Source organism: Acanthaster planci, linkage group LG02 (assembly GCF_054643075.1).
Source record: "Acanthaster planci isolate LZ-2023a linkage group LG02, COTS_SCS, whole genome shotgun sequence".
NCBI lineage: Eukaryota > Metazoa > Echinodermata > Asteroidea > Valvatida > Acanthasteridae > Acanthaster > Acanthaster planci.
The window spans coordinates 21,632,363-21,659,689 of record NC_141778.1 but is presented as its reverse complement, the minus strand read 5'-3'; the positions used below and the strand labels follow the sequence as shown (position 1 = coordinate 21,659,689).

General features: G+C 41.1%; 1 protein-coding gene across 4 annotated transcripts in view; it reads right to left on the bottom strand.

The window, feature by feature from the left end:
- Positions 1-27,216, bottom strand: part of LOC110976139 (short transient receptor potential channel 4-like) — a 49,519-nt gene extending 22,303 nt beyond the window's left edge. Inside the window, exons 1-2 of one of the 4 annotated variants that reach the window (XM_087133204.1) lie at positions 26,404-27,216; positions 5,871-5,987 (exon numbers count right to left, since the gene is read on the bottom strand). The gene's annotated coding sequence lies outside the window, so the exon portion shown is untranslated. The other 3 variants (XM_022229180.2, XM_087133205.1, XM_087133206.1) reach the window with 3 other exon arrangements.
- Positions 27,217-27,327: the final 111 nt, after the last annotated feature.

Here is a 27,327-nt window from a genome sequence, read left to right as displayed (position 1 = left end):
TTTTTCAGAAACCAAGAAACCGGAGAAACTAGAGGAACAGACACACTGCTAGCCAGTGTGTCGGTGTCTGCAATAAATGCTCCATTTCACAATTTCATTATTTGCCGCCACTGTCACAAGTTCCCACCAAAAATTGAAAATATGCCAAAATTGATTTTCTCCTCTCAGCCCCAAAAGTTGGTCGATCCTTAATTCGAATTAAGGGTGGCCCAACGCGAAAGACTGTCGGAGAAGAAAAATGTAAAAAGCAGTGGAATAGTCATAAACAAAAAGACACTGACGATAGTCTGGCTATTGAAAAATTACTTCACAATCCTCATGGCATGTGACAGAAGAAAAATTCCTTATGATAAAACCAAATAAAAATACCAAACGTTCTCGCTAGTATGGAGTCGAGTTTTGTTGCAAGTTTAAACCTACCTCAAGAATTGAGTTTCGCAAACAGCCAGACACTCACGTCTAGCACTGCACAGTGTGTTTTTACCGTAGTTTTTTACAAATGTTCAACAAATAAACTCCTTTGCTTGAACTTCAATGTGTCGTTCACTCGTCTCTGTAATGTACATGTACATAAAGCAACCGCAAGGTGAGCTACATGAATGTTATACCATTCATTTGGGGAAAATTAAAATCTTGAAACCTTAAATGAAACTAACTGCATGAACAAAATTGTCACACACACCCAAAATATTCTCTTTCAAAATGTGCGGGTACTACAAGCTTCCCGTGGCCTGGATGCGCTTTACTCTCCCGAGGGACGTTAATAATTATATGGGAGTACGCATTCGGCGCGCAAAGCAATTTTGTCAAGGCCCATCTGTAAATAGGACTTGTATGCCAAAATTTAATGAACGTGACGCCAATACCACGTCGACTGGAGACTGATGTGTAGAAGGCGTTAGACATATTCGTTCATGTCAGGTTTTAAACTTCCTCCCAACGGAATTTATAATGTAAGAGTACAAAGGAACCTGAATTTTCTATCTATCTCCGACAAAGATGGTTGGACAGGGTAACATGAAAGGTCGAACACCTTTGCACAATATGACCCCCAAAAGGTGCTCATATTTTGACCCGGAAAGGGGTTAGGCCCCACGGGACCCAGATTTCGGGCCAGTCTGACCCTGGTGTTTTTAGAGTGAATAATAGCCACATCTGGATGTCAAGTAATAGATCAGTTGTGCATCATAACATTACATTGGCTATATTCAAGATTAAAAATGCATCAGTGAATAAGCGGGGAGTCATTAACAATGTATGTATAAAGAATGAAATCAAATTAATAATACTGCAAGTTATTTTGCCTGAAATTAAGATCAGGTTTTTAGCGAAAGAATTTGGCTCTTAAACGGATGCTAAAACGACGATCAAAGTTTGCGCTTTTCCGTCATTCAGGGCCATCGTGCAATTCCACAAACCTCAGGCAATTTTCCGCCTCAAGGCAAACAGCCCACCCTGCTTCATGTCATCAATCTTCTCGTTCATGCACAGAAAAGGATATTTATTAATTTTAGCTTCATGAATGATTTCAAGTTTCAAGATCTTTTATTTGACGGTGTATCATTACTGCTTTTCTGGAGAGGAAAATAACTTCAAAATGTTTCTTTAACTTAATAAAAAGAGTTTCCATTAGAGCCAAATGATTAAAACGAGCGTGAGTACAGCATAATTGAACTAGACATCCCTCAAAATATAACCAAACCGCACCCTTCTTGTCATTTGATTCACCTAAATGGTCCGTGATTCACCAAGCCATGTGTGTCCACGCCGACCTTGCGTGCTGAAGTGTGTGTACTTCGCCGGTTAAGGTTCGCCACATGATGTCATTAAACTGCAAACTATAGTAAGCAGGAACAAACTGTACAACCATAGAGCAAGGATCCGTACTTCCAAATCGCGGCATGTCGCTGATTGATTTTTAGACCGAGTATAAATTAAGACATCAAAAAGAAGACACTGCATTGCAAACACAGGTCAACTCTTACAGTACGCAATGGAGACGTAGGCTGACAATTCGGTGCATGGTCGCACTGCGGCGGCCCTTCACGCAGGCTACTACTGTTTCCTGCCCGATCAAGAAGGACGGGACGCACTAGGGACCAGGCTGGGTTGATGTTACGTCAATCACGGTCGATGCACTGAGGTAATTGCCTTCAGGTCTCAAAGGGGCATATCCACAGCAACATGTAGGGAAGGGGCCAAACTTCGGGCAGGGAGAGTCGATAAATTTGATGGTATCTTTATCGACTCTTGCAGGTGTGAGGTTGAATGGGGGGGGGGGTTATACGCTTTGGGGAGAACAGCACATGAATAAGCCCGAAATCGTCCTTTTCGTTACATTTCTATTTAAACAATTTTTAGGTTAGGGAAAGTCGCTCGAAACAAACAAACAAACAAACAAACAAACAAACAAACACCCTGGCACTGCTATAATTTTTCAGAATTAATTTTTGGGTCAAATTGACGCTTGCTTTTAGAGACAAGAATGGAAGCAACATTTTAGGATCAACAGGTTTGAAAAAGGCCGATGAAAAAACACTGTCAAGACTTGGACAAGATCAGAGCCCTGAAGTTGAGCAAACACCATTTTCTGAATACACTACGACTACATTAAAATCTCCGTAAATATCAGCAGGTTATTCGATCGCCTGTGGGGAAAGTCAAACCTTTTTTTTGCACTTCAAATGAAACAACATCATTTCATCAACAATTTCATTTACATAGTCTCGAAGCACAACTGTACGTCATAACGTCAAAGGACGACCTATCCTTTAAAAACGATCAATTCACAAAGGCGAACAGCTTGTCTGATTAAGTTGTCTCATTTTCAGATTTTCACACAATGACACTTACTCCCACAATTGTTTTGAAAGCCATATCTGAAAGGTCCCCTTTCCCAGCATTTTTTTCTCCGGGAATTCGTCCGTGTGTCCGACAACAATTACACAATTCCGAGAGATAAGGACTCCCCGTCAAAATTGTGACTGTTATTTCTAATCTTTTCGCCATGGGTATCGCCATTCATTGGAACGTCAACGCACAGATTCACATCGCTGTGCATGTATTTTATATTTTATATAAAAAAATTAAATAAAATAATTGTCAGGCAGCCTCAAACAAATACAATCATCGAAGATAATTTCTCAAAGCCAGAACCCTCCAGACATATTCCCACGCAGATGTGTCAAATGGACTACGTAATGGCAACGTTTATAAAAGATCAGATTGATAACCTCGACATCAACTATTCAAATTTAGTCGTTCTGATGCTGAAAATATCGATGACTGTTTCAAAGAGAGAAAAGGGCGTCGGAGAAAAAGTCTGTTATACGGACCGCTGTCAGAGCACTCAGTAATAAAATGCAAGACCAACCTAACATAAGAAACAACGCAATTACGTGTATTTGAATCTGATATTTCTTTCCGGTGAAAGCTACGTACAAAGCGATGTCTCTCTAGAGATGTTTCACATTATACTGACTTGTAACTTATCGACCCTCTTCGATGTAATGATATTTCAACTGAAGCCCACAATTTTTCACTTCAAATCCAAGGGAATTTACACTGTAATCCAAACAATATTGTGTTGAATATAAAAGTTCATGGTATCTCCATGTATGTAGGACCATCGGTTCTATACAGGTTCTATCTGCAGAAAAACAAAAACTAAAACCATGTAGCATATTTTTAGCAGTCGAACTCCGATAATGATTTAATGGAACATCCTGGGGAATTATGTCCCAAGTCTCTGTATTCTTCATTTTTTACACTGATAATAGCATGTCCCTATAATAACAAGATATCTTTTCAGTCCAAATTCCTTATAAAGGTGTTAGACAGGTTTTCTTTGTATACGTATCTCGGAAGGGCAATGATGTGCTACAAACATTTTCATGAGGTGATGGATCGAAATTTTATATTTTCATTGAATGGTGCTTTTTCTTTGCACTGGACGAATGTGAAGCATTCGTTATTTACTTTAAACAGTGCTTAGTCACTCAAAGAAATGAAATAAATCATACATCTCCTTGCAAGTCCCAAGGACAATAGAAGGACCAAGAATCAGTCTATTTTGGAGTTTATGTTTCAGAGAACCAAGATTCAAGACAGACAGAAAAAAATTCTCCTAGTTAGGTTTGGTTTTAGCAAGCGTGCCCTCCATTATGTCATCGTACATGTACCTCAAATTACCCGCTTGCATGATGGCAAGTGTGGTCTGTGTTCTGAAAGACAGATATCGATTTCACACAGGGAACTGGCGATTCTTAATTGTGCAGCATGTGAACGGAAACAGAAACATGAATTTTTTAAGAGTAATTTTTTTTGGGGGGGGTCCTGAAGGGCGCATTTCTGACGGAATACGCTAGGTGATGGGGAGACATAATTATAAAGGACAATAAATTGGCCACAAAACGCAGCGAAGACTGCACTTATAATGAAGTGCATTCGGCGACAGAGTGATTTACTCTGATCTACAGACTTCATTTAATCTATCAATCTCTTTAATAGTCAACATGCAAGGCATGTTCGATGCCTCGTGTTACTAAATTTATACAAAATGGATAAATATATCTGTACGGTCTGCTTTTTTTGCAACATTTTCATGCTATCCGAAATTCTCATTTCAGCAAGAAAATTTCAAATTTGTTTCCTCTCGATGCAATTATTTTCGAAATAAAAAGAAGCAGTTTGAGTTTATCAGCGCGAAATTGCAATTTTACTCACAATGCATGGAGAATTGCTTGTACATGTATAGAAACAGTTTGAGTTTATTAGTGCGTAATTGCGTTATTGCTCAAAATGTATGGAAAATTGCTTTTATATGTAGAGAAACAGTTTGAGTTTATTAGTGAGTAATTGTGTTTTGCTCAAAATGTATGGAAAATTGCTTGTACATGTATAGAAACACTTCGAGTTTATCAGTGAGTAATTGCGTTATTGCTCAAAATGTATGGAATATTGCTTGTATATGTATAGAAACAGTTTGAGTTTATCAGTGAGTCATTGTGTATGGAAAATTGATTTTCCTTTTACTATATAGAATAAACAAAACTACAGCACAGCTTAAGTTTTGAAGCATGACCTTAGCGGATGCACACAATCTTTATGTACATGTACTGTATATAAATTTCTTATATGACAACGGATACCAGCATCAAGCACCCTTTTGTAGCACATTTAGCCTGGTTTGCCTGGTTAAAAAGTTAAAAGTTAAAAAGCTAAAAGCTCAAAGGAATGAACACGTCAACTCTATTACTCTTTAAAGCTTGAACAGGCACAGAGCACAATGTAAGAATCGATTACGGAGAGGGGTCTCAGCAATTTCAAGAAAATGCTAAATCACCTGACTTTCGCCTGAAGTCATACCCTGCAGTACATTTAGGCCAATGAAAAATCGAACTACAAATCAAGCACATTAAATAATTCACAAGAATCATTTAACCATCCATTTGGTCAAGTGTTTGCTTTTGTTGGAGATTTAAGTCAATGGCAGCATTCATTTCAGAATATAAATGCGAATAATCTAAAAGTATTTAGACAGTTAAATACCAATCATATTGCAATGTCTGGCGCAACCAGGGCCAATTTCAAAGCGCTGCTTGAGCAAAAAGTTGATTTAAGCGTGAAAAACCCTTGCTTGACAAATCAGGCTACCAGGCAAAACTTCTTGTTATATATATTGTTTTGGAATGGTATTTACATGTCTTTCGGTTAGCATGACAATCACAGAGTTTGAGCTGGTAACTTTTGTTTATTAGGCCTTAGCAAGGTTTTTTTTGCAAGGAATTTCGTGCTTAAGCAAATTTTGTGCTTAAGCAGCTCTATGAAATTGGCATCAGTATGTTGCAATCTGCTGAAGGTGCACTTACCATCGGATATTTGTAAAGTGGAGACGGCAGTGTAGTGAATTGTTGTAAGCATAGTATTCGATGCTTTCGTTTTGTCCAAGTGTCAAGCCAGGTAGGGAAGCAGCAAGCAGCTAAAATCTGGTATAAAATTAAATAATTGTACAGGTTGAGAAATAACAATTGTAACAAATGAAAACTCAAATCTGACAGCCAACAACATAAAACAACCGTTCGAGTCATCTTCAAATGTCATCAGCCTTTACAAACTTTGGTCACCAATGTGTACGCGGACACTTAATGACAAAGATATTCGCTGTTGATTTTGGAAATAATGTAACTATCGCTTCCGATAGTCCAATCCTGCTCCACGATAAATGGATGTCTTATATAATTGAGGAAATCTAGATGTTAAATCATACCCCCGATGCCACACGCCGTGCATGTGTGGGTATATATATGTGTGTCAACACCTTCAATTAAACTAAACTTAAAAGTATGAAACATCGGCTGCCCTGAATGGTAGCACTAAAATCAAAATCAGCCGCAGGAAAGTTTAACTGTTTCCTTAAATGACTTCCTAAAATGTAAAACTACAAAACCCAGGAACCACATCGATGGACCGACAGAAAACCTTTACAAGAAGCCTTAATTTCAGTGCGACAAACACAGAATACATTGGCACATATACGGTTAATTGCTCATTTTGAATTTTTCTGACGTCAGGCATACATTTTCAAGGAATGGGGATCTAGGAAGGTCTCAACAGCAATTCTGATCTGATATTTCCCCAAAACGATGAAGATTCCAGATGCCACCTCAAAAATGGTGGTTACGATGGCTGAAATAGCTTACTAGTCAAAGAGAGCGCCGCGATTTACAACTGTGAGACTGTTTTCCATCTCTTGACACTTAGCAGTCAATCCCTCCATTTCCGTCTCGGGTGTCAAGCGCTTAGCTAAGCACATGGGCCGTTTACGCTGTGTCGACCCATGGACTTCCAACTAGGCGATCTGTCATCCTCTTCAACCGACGAAAGACAGCCAATAGTCTTGAGTCACCTTTTCTGGACCCGCACAAAGGCCACGAAACCAGCAAAATTTAAGATCAACTGGCGCGTGACGGTTGCTGTAAACGTCACGGATGACATCATCTCCGGGTGTTAAATAACAATGAGTGCACTCCAATGCCCAGACTATGTGCGGGTATCCCAACAGTAGCCTATCGTCAAGCCCTTTCAATGCCGTCGTCCGATCCATTTGTGAGGAATTACACGGGCATATAGGGTGGAATCAGGCTGGTACCACAAGGTTTACACAAAACACAACGATACTGTATGGCAAAAAGCCGGATTATAAGCCACTAAACTAACTGTGCAAACATTGTACGTTATGGATGATCGTCGTTCTTCCACCGAACAAGGACAGGAGTTCCGTATGAAGGCATAGCGTTGGAAGACAATCTTGATTAACCTTATATCACTTGATGATTCACTACACGCTTGAACACTTGGGGCTTTCTACAGGGTGCTTTCAAAAGCTAAACGAGAGGTGTGTGAACATCCTGCTGCATCAATGCAGCCAAAAGGGCATGGTTGGTTGAAGCTCTGGTCATCAAGCAGCAAGAGGACTATCGGAACTGATTCATCGCTGGTTACAATTATGCTTCGCATCATGATTGACATTTTTAGTGGGTCAAGTTTACCACCAAAAAGGCTATCGACCAGAGCAGAGTGATCTAGGGTGATCTTGAAAGGCTATCCCTAAGTATTGTGAGAAGTATACTTTTCCTGTTTGTATTATGCAGATCAACACCCACACAGGTATCAATGTCATGCATAGCGTGGTCCTTTGTCGCTTACCAACAGTTCTGGGGTACCTGGACGGGTGATGGTTTATGCATTAATTTTGTAACACTGCCCGCAACAAAACAAGCAGCGGTCGAGCTATAACTATTTTGCATATGTTCAGCCCCCCCCCCCCAAGTGAGTCCCTATTACAGGTTGTGGGCAGCAATTTCCAAGTATGGGTTGCTTCAATTATCTGCATTGTTCACTTTTGGTTGTAGCTAAATGCCACGACGACATGCAATTTTGGTAACCCACTATATCGGCACATTATAAACTGACCTGAAACATCAAAACAGCGTCACTACTATATTCTAAGTGGCTCCGGGGCTTTTACACAAATAGGCCTGTATCATTACGAGTGTCTGTGCTGATTACCTGCTTAATACCATCATTACTGCTTTCCTTTGCATATTACATGTAATTTGGATGGTAGGCCTACTTTCACCTTGAGTATGATAAATATACAGGTAGGTTGACTTACGTAGTTCGAAAGTAAAAAGAGGGAACTATGCATGTTTTAGGCGACGTGGTATCACTCTATACAGTCACGTTAGTTTACTTCAACTTAAGAAGGCGCGCACATTTCATCGAATCAAAACCATTCTAACACCCTGTTGGTACTTCCGATCCGACTACCAACCAATGTTAATAAACAAGGCATTTACGGCAAAATGCCACACTACCGGTATTAAGCATGCCGGTGATGTATTATAATAGGCAGCCGAATTTCGTAACCGCTTCAGTATCATTATGTGGGGCCTTGAGTTCCAAAACAAAACCACAAAGAGAATTCGGTTCAGCTGCAAAGCCGCTAATTTCAGTTGCCAGAATCGCCGATACATGTAGCTGTAATCCTGGTTAAAAAGTGTTCACATCTCGGAACACAAGCTAATCTAACTTGTGACCAAATTGATTCCGGAGGCGCAGGGGTATAATTATGATAACAATTAATGGTAACTTCAGAGCATAATATTTTGTCAGCAGCGTTGTGCACATGATAAGCAGCGCCAAATGTACACACGAAAGGACTTTTCTTTTTCTTTTCAATTTCATAATCCATCCATGTGTAGGTTACACTGGGTACCAGATAAAGCTTAGTACTGAGACTGCTATGTATTGCAATAATATTTACAGCGGCGGTAGGAATGGAGACCGAAAGAAAGATTATCTCCTTGCGCTTCCCGTCTTCTCTAATTCACTTCTTAGTTTGCGGCGGAGCTATAGAAACAAAACGAAGTGTATAGTCCCTTTCCTGTTCAAAACAAAAGGATCGTCCTGCTGGGCAAAGTTTATTATGCCCCGTCCAGTGTTGGCATTTATTCTGCGGATGCATTAAATGTACAGCTGCACTTGACAAACGATGGGTCGCACGATCGAGGTGTGATTTGATTTTTAAAGAGCAAACACGTGTACTACTTAATCTCTGATCAATCAAGCTTGTCCAATTTTTATCATTTCGAATACGTAACCGTGTATCGGCAACATTTTTTTTCGTCGAAATATTAGGGATTCTCTTCGGTGCATAGACGCGACCGGACGAAGGAAGTAGACGCTGCTGCCAAGGGGTAGGCATACCTGACGTCTCGTACGGTCCAATTTTCCCTCAAATAGGGCCTCCGAATAAAGCGTCTAGTTTGGCAAATCCCGTGACGTACTACGCGGCAAAACCCCGTGCCTGCGGTCTTTTCATAACAATCCAAACTTGAGGGGTGGCTGGCCCATATGTACATGCGCCTGAGCCGCGCAGGAGGTATGCAGAAATAGCGTGTCATGTATGTACCTTCAGCACCCTAAAGGCCAAAAGAGGTACAGTTCACAGGATCGAATAATTAGGAACATACAATGTCGATGTACGGCTCGAAGTCTGCATTTGTTGTTGGCAGGAACCAACAACTGGGAAAATTCTCATGAAAAATTTGAGGTCCGGTTTCAAGCATGCAGATGATCGTTTTTGCAAACTAGACAAAATCTACATGGTTGATGAGACTTAACCCGAATGTGCACAAACAATACGTAAATGCACGTATTTTACAAAATGTTTTCATTTTGATATTTTCGGCCTGCCACCACAAAACGCAAATTCAACTGCAATGAAAAAATGTCACCAAAGACTATCCTTTTTGAGGTATCAGCCTCAGCAGCGTAAATGATTCTGGAGGCTACACTCATATAGCCGTGGCATAATATTACTATATCCATTTGTCAGCAGAAGACAAGAACATCATTAAAATGATTACTGTGCTGTGTAGAAATCAGACGAGAAAATCGAAGGCGTAAATGGAGAACATGAACATGACCGTGTAAGGCCTATGTCTCTACAAGGAGAATTTAAAAGCATGGAGAATCTCCTTATCTAAACATCCACAAACATCACGCAACCGTGGACTACGTAGATTTCTTCCCACTTCACACAAACGATGACATATCGTTTATAGAGTGTATACTGCGTTCCCACTTTGTCATATACACGTTGAGAGGACAGAAATCCGCATTCTCTCCACTTCAATTTCTTCCAGGGGTATCCCAATTTAAAAGCATATCACGAGATAAGGTGAAATCGCGAGCTGGCCTAATTGAGGTACGACAGCAACTAGAGCTCGGGGAGTCGATCATTTCATCAGCTCGGTGCCAGAGCAGAGATGAGGTGATAACGTGCGTGGGTTTCAGCAAACGCAGGGCGCGGTTTCGTTGCTGTCTACCTTCCCGGGAATGTAATTTTTTACGTCTGGGACTTGTTGCAAGTCTAATCAAAGCCCTCGAGTGTCGGACCATTCGGATGTGACGGAAACAAAATGATGCTTCGCGCCGATAAGGCGTCAAGGGTGCTATATTACAAGCCAGTTACAACGCCAATAATTCATTACACAACAAGTAATCCACGTAATCACAATTCAAGGAATGATGACACACGGTAAAATCAAATCACCTCTTATACATGATATTAAAGATCCAGAGAAAGTAAACTTCACCACAACTTGACAAGATGTTGCAGATGGAAAAGAATATAAAATTATGAACAAACGCTTTAGCGCCAAGAATGCCGCTTATGTTTTATTCCAAATTTCAAAAGATTAGTGGGGTAAGAGTCACGTGGAAATTGACTGTCTTCAGTAATTTTTGTGCAAACATGGATGCCTTCTACATGTATACGGACAAACTGAGACCCCAGCTCGTTCTGATTATTAACAATTATTTTAGCGTCCTTCAGATCTACATTATTTTCCTGACGAGACTTGGTTTAAGACGCGTACAAATTCTGAAGCCCAATAAACAGTGAGAACACAATTGTATGCACGATGTTTGCTTACCACAACGATGAGTGACCGAAGCAAATGGGTTCGATACTTGAAATAAAGTCACTGTTTTGCTCATGAGTAAGAAAATTTGCAATAGCATGGCATCCAACAAAAACCCTAAACGTCCGAAATATCAAACACGAAGATGGAAAGTACAACGGGCGGGATGATTAATTTAAAGAAGAGAAAAATCGCTAACCCCCTAGGGTGAATGTAAAATCATATTGAAATCGGACGATTTGGAATTGTCAGGGCTAAACATTCCATACCACGGGTCCTTTTCATGTTCATATCTTAATTTCCCCCGGTTTCAGCAGGAAAATGTAACATGATACTTCGTCGGGGTAAAAAAATACAAATGCACTCTGGGAGAATGCAAGCGAGGAGAGTGTGAAGCGAAAACTCAACGGGAGGTGGCATTCTCTACACCAATAAAGACGTCGGTGTGCTGGCTGGTTTTTCCAACTTTGCGCCCAAGTGCTTTTGTCATGGCCGAGCTGGAGGGCACGAAGCTTGCGTCATCTATCCCATCCGTTTGCAATGAGACCTCGACCACACTCACGCGGAAGTGGAAAAAGAGTTGTGTTTAGCAGTCACTACAGAAAATTATATCGGCTCGTGCACTTTTTGCGTACTTGCCCCAGTTGCGGACGTTCGTCCATGAGGTGCACTTTAATGGTTATTGTCGGAAAAGACCTCAACGACACACGGAATTCAAGCAGCCTATTGATTCAGCTGCAGGTTTGCGCTAGGCGCGTGCGTACTTTAGAATGCTAAAGTATGTGCTATGTACCGCCTGACCGTCTACTTACCGAAAATATCTCGATACATGTTGACAAAGGTCAAAGCAAGCCGAGATCTACATGTCGCTGTGCTAGTGGTCAGACTAGGAGAATGTAAACTACCGTAACTTCGGTATGTCGGTATAATTTTGCTATTTTACTTCAGAAGTATTGGAGGAAAAAAAACAAACAGTTTACACCATTGCTGTATGACGACATTTAAGTTTTTAAGGCTCGAGGCTGACACTTGCTTAAATATACTGGCGTTTTGCGTCACATTATTGTACGGCGGCAAATCAGGTAAGAGCATGGCGTCTCAAACGATCCAGATCTACAAACTTCACAATGTGCAATATATACCCGAAGTACACATTTCTCATGACGTTGCTTATACGTACGTTCTGCGTGCACTCTAGAAGTCTCGGCGCCCAAAACTTCCCACACCAAATCTCCCCCGTCCAATACACACAGAAAGAACACATAATCAGTGGAAGATAGTCACCTAGGTTAGGACATGCCTTTTTTTCTCTCACAAGTGACCCGCTCACGTGCGCAGTTGCCGGTCACTGGCGATTACATTTCTCTCTTCAACATTAACCTGGAAAGCCCCCACAAAGAGCAGACCTGTCATTTTTTCAATGTAGGCTCGTACTTCTCGGATTTACAAGTGGCCATCGAGAGAAGGAAACAAGCAAATTCATGATACCCGGCTTGCATTTCGAAGGCACCCAGCTGTAAATGACTCTCTTGCGTTGCCAAGCGTCCACACGACAGTGACACGAGCATAGACGCTGCTTTGGGGGCTTGGGAACATGAACACTTGGTTTCCCCTGCTCAAACCGTATTCTACTCCGCTCTACTACGGCCTTTTAAATCTGTAACCGTGGGGGCTACGGAATTGCCCGGGATCTGGTCGACTTTGACGGAGACGTTGAGCGCATTCATGGCCTGGACTTTGCTCTACGCGAAAGTGGACGGAAACTGGAATGAATAACCATGAGTGCCACGCACCTGTTCAAGTACCACAGTACAAATTAATTAGGAACATGTACCTACTCAGTCATTAAATCCATCGTGCTGAGAGAACAAAAGGTCACCGAAACTCTCAATGAATTCGGCCGAAAGAACAAATCAAAATATTGTAGGCAAAACACATCTCCAAAAAAAATGACCGAAATCTGTTTGACAAAAACGGGCACACAGAAACGCGAAGAATGTAGGAGTATATGTAGACTTAGCCCGAAGGCTTTTTGGGTAGAGAGAATGAATGCTGTGTACATGTACGGGGTAGTTTTCGTTTGAAAATCCCGGCAGATAAGAACACCTGGCCAATCTGTCTCCATACGGATCTCGTTACCCTGCATTTTTTGGACAAGTAAAAAGCCAACAGTACTCCTATAGACCCGACTGAAATTAATAATTTAGCCGGCATATGACAAATCAAGGAGCGGAACTCCAACCATAGCGCTGTGTCCGGCAACCGAGCGGGAACGGGTAGTTGGACTTCCTGGAAACCAGCCGGCCGTCTACCAGGACGATGCATGTCCTGCGCCCGTGCGTTTCCGCCATCCCAAACAGTGGTGTTTTTCTTTCGGTTTCGACTCATTATCATACTTGTCGATTTATCGACAGCGCTGCGCACAAGCAAGTTGCGCTTTTCCATAAACAAAAGCCGGAGCAATACAGGGATCGTCTTTTTGTATCGACATGTTTACGTTTTAATTTCAACAGGATCGGAGTAATTTTGGCTTCACTGTCTTAAGTTGTTTGTCGTGGCTGTGACGAAATACATGTGCTCGTGATGAGCCAGGCGATATGCAGGAATTACATGGGTATATTATATGACTGCAAATTCTGACGGATGTATTAAATGCAGTGAACATATAAGCAGCAAAACGAGAGCAACACATTCTTGAGATAGATAATTAGATAATTGTACAAATAAGGTAAAACAAACCCTGTCGCCAGTGCTGTGAACTTTCATTTTGAATTTTTCCTAAATCGTAATTCCATGCGTTTAGTTTTCGAACAGCAGATTCTCAGGTTGAAAAATCGGGAGCAGATAATTGACTATAGTGTTTGTTTTTCTTGGCACCCAAACCTGGTTCCGACATTCCTAACAAAAATAAACTGTCCCCTTAACGCGGCGAAGGCCTGGTCACACAGTGGAGAATGGAAGACACCCCAGATTCTTCAAAAAGCTCTCTTGATATCTGCCACTGGCAAAACACATGGTGGATTTTTTGGTGTCAATCCCGTCCTCGGTTACCATGGCCGCAGCATTGTGCGTCCAAACGCGCGCTGCACACGCCCGAGTTTGTATAGAGCGGCGATACGCGATCAGCCATGGAAGTTACGGGGATTCGGAGCATACTCTTTGGAGATATACCCCTGGGACCTTGCCAGCAGAATTTAAGTGACTTGCACGGATATCGTCGGCCCGATTGAAAACCAAGGATACATGTGCCAGATTCGTGTTGCAGATAATAAAGTGGACTTCACACTATTGGAAACTAATACGAAAACAAAAATAGCCGCCGGGAGAACCATGAATAATGCCATCGTGCACAGTAATGGGTTCTGAGGTACAAGATTTTGTGTACCATATTCTTAAAATAAAAATGAAAACGAGGCTGCACTCTAGCTTTGAGAATTATGCTACATGTCAAAGCTGGGAATTTAACTCCTATAGAGAATGGTATTATCGGAAATCCGTATCACCCCTTCTGCTGTAAAACGATTGCATCTAGGCCTCAGGTCATGATTTCAATAATATATGTACGTTGATTATGCAGGAAGCAATTATAAATTTATGCACCATCAACATAATTCATTCCCCTATATACATTTAAATGTACCTTCATGTACAATTTTTTTGTAAACAACGGGTAAAGGATAATTACGTAAGCCTACGCGTTAATCAAGCTAAGCAGATTTTACTCTGTTTCCAAAGGAAATCAGTGCCTGTTCAAGCTTTAATTAAAATAGGCCCCCGGGAAACAGTGAATTTGAATCATAATCATGCAGCGAAGTATATGGATGATGGGGGTGCTGCCACTTGGAGTAAGTCTTAATACATGAACTTCAAAAGAGGGACACTAGGGACTAGACCATTCATAGTAAATACTACACTATTTTGAAACTTTCAGTCGGACAGTTTTTACTCAAATAGCGTGACTTTTCACTCTTTATACATACAAAGCCATACCTTGAGACGAGGGGCAAACATGCATCTAAGTGCGTTTACGCGAGTGCATAAACACCCACTGAAACGAGCAACGTAATTCCAAATTCTAAAACAATGGCAAAAATACTCGTTGACACACGTAAACAATTGGCGGTCACTGGATATCTTTGAAATGCTCTTGAAATACGTCCCCCGGGTAATGTGAGATGATCCGAGCGCCATTTTATGAAAATGCCTAAATCGCCGAGCCTAACGAGGCGAGGTGCAGAAAAATAAATGATACATCATTGCAACAGATCGATATACAATGTACATGTATATGTAAACTATTGCATCTGTTGCCTGATCAAGGCAAGGCCTGGTGTGAGCATTTTATCAGCCCATACCATACGGGATGGGATGATCTTCTGTACACTAAGGTCACTACAAGTACGGTACGTACGTCTGCTGATTTATTTTAAAAGAGAACCCAATGCATTCGGGTCCAACGATCCTTTTCGATTTGCAACATCATGAAAGAAAGGCTAACAGGATTAATTCAATTTTGAATCCTTTACAATAATGTATTTCACTGCACAGAAGGGGCGGGCAAGGGGACGCATGGGTTGTGCCATCGAGGATGGTTGGAGGCACAGACAAGCAATGCAATCAATTTCCTCTTGTTTTCGCATCTAGCTGGCCCCTCTGGGAAGATGGGATGAGAATAATGAATTTGCACTCGACTGGTGTGTTGAGCCTTCATAGACATGGCGGCAATCCTGTATCTAACATTTGCATCTAGGATGTGAGCAACAATACGATTGTGACGCTATGCATGTACATGTACAGTAATACACCGTCGACACGCTCAGGACAGACCTACAGTTGAAATTTGGGGGATCTTATACAGTCAATTATCTTTCTCACCCACAAAGATCAGTGTACATCTACACATGAGGGGACCCATTGCTAGGCTGGCGCACAGGCGTACCAACACCTGACAGTTTGAAGACCGAATGCAACAATCTGATCTTTGGACCTTGGTAGAGTACCGAACCAACTGGACACCAACAGACGAGTGAGCGAAACACGTGCTCGATGTAAAGCACTAAGCTAAAGACCGCTTCGACAAAAACAAAGCTGCGTTAATTTCCGGCACTCAAGCAAGCGAGTGTTTATTGCGGACTATGCGCATGCCTCAACCTGTCTACACATGCACCTCCTCGTGCAAAATGCAAATGATTTACAAAGCAACTGCGAGTTAGTCCTTAAAGTACAATGTGCAACGTCGTTCCATTACGCACGATGTGACTGGCATGGACCACCTTGCAGAAAGCATGAACTACAAGTGATAGGAATATCTAGGCCTACTTATTGCATTCAACTACAAATGTGATCGTGCCACGATTTAGAGGTGACCTAATCATTTTCAATAAGACCAGTCTGTATTACAACTGTGCATATATGCTCGTCGTCTCCATCCAACCGCGCATCGATGCCATGAAACGTACCACAAAGTGCTGTTAAGCCATTTCTCGTGCAAACAGAACAATCTGAGCACCAGTCGACAGGCGAAAGCAATAATAACTTAATTGGGGTGGGCATCCTGTCCATTTTGATTTCGCGCCGATTGTTGCCGCTTTTCGTTAATGGCTCATTCTAAGCAGAAGAAAATGTTATCGAGATTTCATGTGGAAATTGTACTACGTTGTCAGTTGTCTCTAAAATGGCTGTAATCCTGTATGTTATCATTCGTCACACTGTAGCGTTTGATGCTTGCAGGAAAACCACGCTGACATCGGAAAAAGGGTCTATGATCATGTTAGTGTACATTTACCTAAACAGTCACCTTTGGGTTGTCTAAACCATCATAATTTTGCATAATAACTACATGGCAACAAATCTGCATATACACCAAACAGCACATTAATTTGACATGGACACATACTGTGCATCGAGGATCATGCTACCCACAATATTCCCTCTTCGATACCCGCTATTTTGAGGCTCCTACTCCGGCCTTCATAGTGAACATTCGTTCAGATACCGCCTGGTATCAAAGATGGTGGATCAAAGAGCTTAATGGGCATTATAACAACGTCAGTGCAAATGATCAATAAATGTTGTAGATTTTCCCATTACGCGGAACTTGGTCTAATCAAGGCACGATCAATGTGGTGCAGCTTCACGCAGTGAACCTGCATACTGTATATTGCCAAGTTGGATAAATTAAACGCAACCATAAATTTGTGACACAGTGCATATTCTAATCTCCTTTCACATATCCATTCAATCTGAAATAAAATAAAAACACACAAACGAACAATATAAACATAAAAGACTACAGAAAGCATGGACCTGATTTCTGTAACAGATTCACAGTAAGTCTGGCGTGAAGACTTGGCAAAACATGAGTAAGTTACACGTTCATATTCTATTCACAATTCCTGATTTCTTCCGCTCAAAAATTTCTTTGTGCTCTGTCAAAAAACATTCCTCATTCTGAACTAAAATAGAAACTCCTGTTAGATTAGCATACATTAACGTGAAAGTTCTGACGGGTTTTCAAGAAAGGAATGCACCAGTTCAGCTCCCAAAATGTCTGCTTGAACATTCTCTACGTAGGTGGTTTCTTCTAAACATTGTATTCAATCCTACCTTTATTTATGAAATCGTCCCTTTCCAATGTTAATATGTGCCAGTTTCTTTAATACCGTATATGTTTTCCCAATTGAAATGAAATACATGCATAAACATATTCCAATTTCACCTTGTTGCAAATTTGGGCTTCTCGATCTGTATTTTTCTTTCCGCTGTAACTTATCAGGTTAGTTCTACGCTGCGGCGTCTCGTGTTGCCTAGAACTCGTCTTTGGGTATTCAATTTGACCGTGCACTTGTCATTTGAATTTGGTGAATGTAACGAAAATGTCGAATTCTGACAAGAAGATCCAAAACTTGTTTTAAATTTAAGACATTTCGAAGTTGTATGACGTGGCAGTGAGTACATTAATATGTGCATTGCGTAATTCACAACATAAGATTGTTTCCGGTCTTTCATAGATTAAAATTAGGAATGTCAGAATTTAACGCCGAACAGTCGCCACCGATTGTGAAGGTTGAAAGTTATGGAGACACGCGAAGGTAGGAATTACTCGTGGTGAAAAAAATGGTCGACACTTCCCCCCCCCAAGTCAGAGGGTGTGCTGTCGGCATGTTGCAATTAAAAAAGGCCCACTTTTATTTACCTCCGATTTGCGAAGTTATGTGCTTACGTATGCAAGCGATTGCCCATAAACGCGACGGCGTCTCCGGCGCTGAAAGAAGCAAGCCAACCTCCAACAGAAAGCAAGCCATGTGAGGCGTAACCGATACATCAAATTCCTCAAGAGACAAACCCAGGATGCCGCTTGGTGTGGAACACGAGCTGTGTCATCACCTGCTTACACGTACACATCACGCTGAGAATTAATTGCCAAACAGACTAAAGAAAACAGACGTCCATAATGACAGAATACCCCCCCCCCCAATTTTGCCTTTGCTCCAAGCTCACCAAATATTTCGACCGGTGGTTCCACAGCCCGTGTCTGGTTCAACGACAATCATGGGACCATTGTTCCCTATAATTACCCACAGAAACCGAAATACCGAAGTATAAGATAAACCTTCTTTTCATGCAGCTCGGAGTATGGCCCAACAAGTCAATGTCAAGTTTTCTCTTAACACGGACAGCCTCAGGAAAGCTTGAGCCGTAAGGAACACAAATCGTGCCACACGCATTCACTCAGATTTCCATTCCCCAAAATGAGAATTTTCAATGCATGGAACTTTTTCGCATACAAAAGATTTGCCATTATCAATTCATTAACACGTTGTTCCTCTGCCAATGTTATGTTTCCGGCTCCGTTTGTTCGTCTGTCTGTTGTGTGTAAAGAATTACTCGACGACTTTCGCAGGATTTCTGCGGGATGGACTATATGTAAGAAACGGATGATTAGCACTAGGTAAAGTGAATGATTTCAGAATGCAAACTATACATCCTGCAAAAGATTGGTTCCGATGAACTGCAAACTACAGTGTTTTATAAATACAGGAACCCAAAATGACGTCAAGATAATGTCATCCGTGAATATTTTATGAATTCTCAAATAATTTAGTTTTTTTCATTGTGTCAAACTTTAAAGGGGTTAAATCAAAGATCAAAATGAAGAGCTTTTGGAGAGAGTTAATGTTTTATATCTAAATACAGTCGACTCTTGTTATTACCAAATCGGCTTTAACGAAATTCTGGTTAAACAAACACAAGTCTGTGGTCCCGGCGTAAACGTGCACACCTCTATGGGTCTATGGGGAAAAATCTGTTACAGCGAAATCCCATTGTACGAAATTCCTCTTACAACGAATGGTTTTCCCGACTCCGTTGCCTGCAAAACCATTGTTGACGACCCATTTATAACGAACGTTTGCGAATCGCGGTGATGAAAACAGGTGCGCAGTGCATCACACTGGTTCCCGCCGGGCCGAACCGTTGCTAAAGAAGGCATGAGGGAAATACGGGAACCAGTCAATGTACAGTTCCTGCCAAAAAGGGTCGCGAACGTTCCACTACATGCAGATGTAGTTTCCCCAAGGCTGAGTTTTACGTGCAAGTAGAACATGAACTTGGCTTAAACTTCTAACAAGGGATCTCAGTAGACATTAATAAGGTGGGCGGAGTTTAACAATACCCACCCCCCATTTTACTTTAATTCAATCTTTTTTAATTTTAATCTTTTCTAATTCATTCTCATTTCATTTGGTACTGTGTTAATCAATAATCTTAAGCCACTTATGACTTTCCCTGTATGACAGGGATTCAATGTTTGTGGTCCATTAAAGAGGATGGGTGAGGGGCGACGGGAGGAGTGGGGAGACTTGATTGATTTCGACTTTATTTCCCAAAATTGATTTCTCACAGTATCTTATGAAAAGAGAGGTGAATTTTGAAAATAATTTTTGAAATTGGAGAATTGGATTGAAGTAAAGGCCATCCCTTGGGCTCTGTTAACTCGCTGCACATGTACGTGTGCATGCATAATGACAGCCTTCCAATGTAAACAGAGAACATGTAAGACAAGGAAATCCAGATTAAAATAAAAGTTACCTTTTGAATATTCAATTAGACTTGGCCAAGAAGGCTGCATGTTATTTGCCATCACAAGTATCATGACTGTCTACATGTTTATATTCCAATACACTTTCTACCTGCTTGCTCTCTTGAGCGTTTCTGTTTCAAGAACTAACTGTGCATGTGCAAACGGGTTTACTTCAAGGTAAAAATGCAATACATGTACACGATATTTTAATCCATTCTGTTAACATATATTTTGACAAATTTATTAATAAGTAAAATGCCTGTCCATGAATATATTCTTACAACTGTATACGAACTGTTCATAAAGAAGAGTGTATTTTCAACAGAAAATTATTTTAAGAGGACACTGTGAGGCATGGAATAAGAGATGAAGGCGAGACTGGTAAAACGGTTACTCGACACTCGGTGCTGCATTGCTTGTTCCAGCGGAGCCATGAAGTGAAGGGACTGCAGGAGTAGCAATTGTGGACGAATCACTGCCATCACCCATATCGTCATCACTACTGCTACTGATGCCGAGAGCCATGGCATATTCAGCAATGTTTGTCACCTGCAGCTCATTTGTGCACACAATGTCACTCTCATTCTGGTTTCCAGGCTGAATAAAATTCAGCTGAGGGAATCTTCCCTTTCAGTTTTCTTTTTAGGCTGAAAGTCTTGTATGAGGACGCATCCATATTCTGAATATCATTCACTGCCTTAACAAACAGCTTATTTCATGTTGTAAGCCTCAAAACTTCTAGATTTCTTGTTATTCTTGGCTCGATTACTGTCTCAGAAAACGTTTTGTATGACGGTGCATAACTGAGGTCACTGTCACCTGTCGTTGCCTTTGTTACCGTTACACACCGTGTAAATTCCTTGTAACAGCTCTTGTGATACTGCACCTCAATGGCGACCATGTCCCTCCCCTTCACCTGAGTGAGAATGCGCTGATGATGTTGCTTCTCTGCTGCTGCAAGGAAGGTTTGTGCATGTAGCTGTTCACATTTCGAAAGAGGAACCTTCCGTCACGATCCAGTTCTCCTGTCCCGTGCTCCAGTTCTCCTGTCCCGTGTGTACCAGTTCCGTCGACAGATTATACATTCGCTTGGCAGCACATGACTCCTCTCCTGGTGAGACTTTGTTGATGATAAACTGGACCTCAGAAGTATTTTCTTCTTTGAGGATGAGCCTGAAGTATCCTCGTCATATGCATAGAGTCAGCATCTCCTGCTGAAATAAAAATCCACATGACATGGCAGGTTGAAAAACCATGGGAAACAGTTGGAGTTTCCAGTGCGGCTGTTTACTAACTTAGAATTTCAAGCACATCTGTAACAGAAAGAAAAATTTGTAAAATCTCAACTGATTCAAATGAAGTAGGCCTAGTACTTGTTTCTGGAAAAAAAATTAACTTTCATGCAAGGTAAAATATTAACTAATTATGAGAAAGCTTTTTTCTAAGTTCGGGAAAAATTCCAGACCACCCTCTTGTGGAGAATTTGTCACTCTTATGCACATGTTGGATGTCAGCCATCTTGTTAACCCAGCTAAATGTACCTCAAACATTGTCCAGTGAAACCATTGAGGTACATGTACAAATTGACAGAGGCCTAATCGTTAAAACCTCACTTAAAAAAACACAAACACAGTAAATTAAACTGTAGAAGTGCACGGAATTGTCAAGTACCGTCGTGGAGGACAGGGGAGAGAGTACCAGTTCATATTTAGTCGTGTCATACTTTATTAAATTCATAACTAACTACTAACTAACTACAACTAACGATACAAACGAAAGACAAAATTTACCATTATCGGCATCTTCTGTAGTTTTTTGCCCTGGGCCCGTCGTATTTTATTTACTTTACAAAACCCCTGGAACCAACGACGGTGATAACCGGCTTCATTTCGTCAGGGGTGGGCCGAATCGTTTGCCACGTTGCTCAAATCACTTGGTGTGTTGGGGCAAACTTTGCAACAATTTTCGCCTCAACTGTGTCAGGAATCAACGTCCACTGGTAACCGCCGCTGATACACTTCCTGCAACCTGAACTTTAAAAAGTTATAAGCTTCCCACATTCATCCGTGTAAACATGCATACAACAAAACTTCGGCTGCGTTTCCGACAAATCCTCGTCTTCTACGGTCGCCGCCATCTTGATTTACGTATCATTATACGAAGACGTGAAAGAGGATGATCAGCGACGAATTTCATTGGTTGATACTAGATGATGTAATCCTTATTTGCTCGGTTTCCGGATCGTAAAACCGTTGCCAAATTTAATATATTCTTGACAAAGTGTGCAACATTCCAAATTGGCTTTTTTGTAATATTATGCGTGTTATCTGACAAAAATTGTGTGGTCCTAAAGTGGGGATCACGGTTTGTAACAATTTGAGCGATCATCCTCTGGTCTATACGAGGTTTGCCTTTAACCTTTGCCTGAATATTGTGTTTAAAAGTTCCCCGGAATTTCCTACAACGTTTGACCTAAGTGTCACCTTTGCTTTTACGTTTTGTTTCTGCAGTTCAAATCCGGAGATGCTCCTACAATCACTTTTTGTCTACTACAATGGACTCTACGAGGAAAACTGCACACCCACTTTGTAATACTCAGGATCTTGGTAGGACGTCAGTACGTACCAAATCAGTGGGGGAAAAGACAAACAACACTTTTATCACATCAATCCCGACAATTACGACGCTGATTTGGGTTGTGATATGGCCAATCATGCAGAACTTACGCACTAAGGCCAGTTTATGCTTATGACGAATGTAAAATGAAGCCAATTTGACGTCATGAAAATCTGCAGCAAAATTTCGCTCCAGTTGAAAAGTGTTCAACTTTTGCAAATACGCAGTGCTAATATTTGACCTGACGTCACGATTTCGCGTTCGTGTTCGCTTTCGCCTCAAGTAACAAATCAGCCTTTACGGTGCATGTACACCAAAGATTCTCAAAAAGTTTCTTGGTGTCGTGTACATGGTGCACAGACGGTCAGTTTTCAAACAAAACAAAAAACAAAAACAAACAAACAAAAACAACTGAAAACAAAAAACCAACAGTGACGAGCGGTTTCCCTTCAATTTCTTGATTTTGACGAAGGAGAGCAAAGTTTATCAACTGAAAATGTGAGTAAGATTTTCTCGTGTTTGCTTTACGTGCGCATACTTCCTCTGTCGCGAAACACAAAGAATCGTGATATTGAAGTGAATCTATAAGAGGAGTTGTAAGTGGCAGGCACAATGGACCACAAATGACAAAAAGGAGATGAACATAAATGTCTTTAATTTACACATTGTTTATTTTATACAAAACTAATCATCTTAAGGAGTGTTTGGGTAAAGTGTTTCGGATAGTATGAACGAGCAAGAGAGAACACGGTAGCTGAATTCCAATTCCATTCCACTTACAAGAAAATTTCACTCTATAAACAACTGTTTTCCATTGCTGCTGAATTTTCTTTTGCAAAAGAAAAAAGTAAATCTGACATGTCCCACCAAAGTCTCAATTTACCAGGAAAGGCACACATGTAACTTAACTGTTTTATTCTGGACAGTAAACTATTACAAACCGTTACCGCTGATTTTGTTGCAAAAGATAAACGTTCAATTAAAATATTGCTAATAGAACTTATTACTGATGTCTGTGGTTTGGAAAGCTTTCACTTAAATAAAAAGCTTACCATTTTTTGTGGCAAATAAACGCATCTCAAAAAAGCTTTTAAGATTTGTCACCATAGTACTTAAGAGACTTCATTGTGGTGCCTCAAATTGAACCAGTCCGTGGCCATGTACTCGTTTGTGTATAGAGGATTTGTGTCATCGTTTCATCTGACCGTCTTTCTAATTTAATAAGAGTCGGTGCGTCTGACAGTATCGCGTTGTTTAATTGGATAACATAACGTACATGTACAAGCCAGTGTAGAGACTAAGCGTTTGAATTGCAGGAAACTAAAGCCGAAGAACGACAGCAATTGGGGAAATACGCCTAAATCTGTAAACAAACAAACAAACAAACAAACTTGAAGCAGTCAGACGATTTCTGAGGGACAACAATTCTTCTCTTTCAAATATAACTCATTTCTACTTTTAGACTTTCCTATTACTGAAGCCCAGCAGATCTAGACGAAAATGACATTTGTAAGAAAAAAATGCTACCTCCATTCCCTAGTCAACTCTACCATGGGAAACGTCTGAATCACTCGAAATCTCAACCTCATGTAAAGTAAAAGTGCGCGTGATTCCTTGAACATCTTCCCAGGATATCCTACTTGAGTTTGAACAAGATACGTCTTTGCAGTCGAGTACTGCCTGTTGTGCTGGCTGCAGATATTAACACATTCCTACTTTTTGTATTTTCTTTATTCTACTTCTACCTGTCTTTTCCACCTCGTATATGCTCTTTTTGTGGGGGGGGTCATCATGTGGTAGGATGGCTCTAAAGAGGTGCCGGTCACCTGATCCATCATACCATTCACTGGCTTTTTAAGCATATTCTTTTTTTATAGCCGTCATCTGTTTGTTGTTGTGCCATGTCAATTGTTTTATGTACGTTTTAATATATTTAATTTTTGGTCTAATAGCAAGTAGAAAAGTGTAATAAAACGAAATAAAATAAATAAAAATACATCAGTTCAATTTCCAAGTTCCAGACCGAACTTTTCCGCTCTTTCCTGGCGTCTCTACATACACAGTATGTAGTACGTTTGCCTTCTTTGTAACATTTGACATGCTTGTTTCACATACCTATAGTGTGGACGTGTCTTCATTCTCCTGTGGTGAAGATAATTTAGGGGGAAAGGCTCATTTTCCCTCACAGTGACAACTCATTCGAGCTGGATTTTTGATGATTTTTTTGATTTTTGATTGATTTTTGACGGTTTCCCTTCATTTTGCCACAGATAATTCTGACCCCGAAATGCGACTGAAACCGGTTTTTTTTAAAAAGAATCAGAGAGGAGAGACACAGTGTGGACGTGCGAGAGTCGGCACAATGTCTTCTAATTCGTATGTAGGCCTAGGGATAGCACACCTTACTTGGTTTTTGCTTTCGTGTACGAACACACTACCTCTCTCGAGGTTTTCCGAATCTGGGTTTGTATACGTGTCAGTCTTCTTGGCCTGTGATGTCCGAACTCAATGAAAGTCACTTCACACATTTAGACATGGTTTGCGTAAAACAATATCGTGTACGTACAAGACAAGAACAAGAAAAGTACATGTTCTTTAATGTCCTAAAACAGGTCTTCTTTACTTGAAACCATTGTCTCATATAATTAATTACTGCTCAGCATTACACCTGTACTGACCCGCGCCTTACAAAATAGACGTTAGGTTCACTCTAGCAGTTCACACGTCATGTACATGTACATGTGTATACATACGTGTATAGTATATACACGCTATATTCCGCTAATCAATAAGCAGTCTATTAATTAACACACACACATGCGGTGCTCGGCGCGAAGTGAATGCCAAGTCATCGCAGCCAGGATATACGTGTATGCATACATGCACACTTCTTGTTTTTTTTCAGCGGCCATCTGTATTATTTTGGCCTTAGTGCGGACGGAAGGTGAAGAGATCAAATTCTGGCTTGTATATTCTCAGACCGGATGAAATAAGGAAAGTCTGACAAGTGTCAAAGCAGAATGGAGAACGGCTTCCGATCTGTGTTCACATTCCGGGATATGAGCTCACATGATACGGTTGACTATAGCATTCTCCCGTGTTAGACGACGAACTTTCCCCATGTAAACCTCCAGACATTTACTTGATCATACGCGATTGTTACGGTCAATCGATCTCACAGATGTCAACTGACTTATGAGAGCCATCACTTAAATCATGGAAGAATTTGTCATGCTTCAAATTTACGCCTAGCAGTAGTGTAATGATTTTATCGTACGGGCCATAAAGTACAATCATCCCAGTCGAGTACTTTTTACTGCATTCGTAAAGCAGATGGATGGACAGGAAGTAGCATACAATATGCATATAATCTTTGTCCTGCAGCCAGAACCTTGGTCCATTTTGACTCATGGAACCATTTACAGGCGAAGAAACACTCGACAACTTATCCACGTTGCCAAAGTACCATTTCTATTTTCTTAGGTTTCTATACATCTGCTATGTACTGCAATGCGATCAACGCTTTTTGCTGTTTCATTATCAGCTGTCTGCGTCATGACTGTGACACAACTATCGCTCACTGAATCGGTGATTTCCATGCATTCCTCTATTGTGCATACAATGCTTTGAGCAATCATTATTTTGATAGTTGTAACCTGGTCCATAATGTAGCGCTGCTCAAATCTACGTGTACATGAAAACATATGTACATACCTGTGCAAGTTTGCGGCGAGTATTTCATCTACCAGTCGAATTCTGTGGTTTGCTGGTGCTGACTAAACCGGCGTGGCGTATAACATTCCCAGATATAAAACGGTATTTATTCTTGGTTGAGTAAAATCTACAGTCAGTAGCTACAGCACGGTAGAGTGCCTACCTGCAGAAAACATGGAGGTCAGTCAGCGTGACCAACCAAAATATCTCTACTCACTTTCCGTGGACAGCATACAGTCTGACCCGTAGGACAATAATGACTGGTACAGTGGTCTGATAGGGTATAGGGTAGGACACGAGACCGGATCAAAAACCTTGTTACCAGTCCAAGGTCTTTAACGTATGAACTAGTCACACTATGAAACAATCACGTCACGTACGTCAATCCACAGCATCCACAGAATTTTGTACAAGACAGTTTACTGAGCAACACTTAGGTGAGCCGCAGTGTGACTCCAAGGCTGACTTTTGAACAGATCCAGCCAGCGATTGACAACGTTATCATGATCCAAGCAGCTGGTCAGCATTCTCTACCACTGAATTCCGCAAACGCTGCGTGAATAATATAACACAGCCTTTTCTGCACTGTCGTCCATTCCGTAACGTGTCATCCATGTACATGTACACTGTTGAACGTTTGATTTGACAGCGCCTTTGACAGTGTAATTGTGGAGGCAAATGTTACATCCCTCTGTCTACCGAGCCAGTTCACAATGGAGCGTACCACCACACTCTCCAGCTCTGCATGCTGCCTGTTGTCATTGTGTGCGCGATGGATGCATGATGAGGGCAAGCAACCGTGTCAACTTGCACGAGTGCTTGCAAAGGCGTCAACTACCTACTCAAATGCTCTGAATTATTACAAGAGTACGTGTAGTTCGTGCCTTTGCGCGTCGCGCAGGAAGCCGGCCCGCACATCCAGTC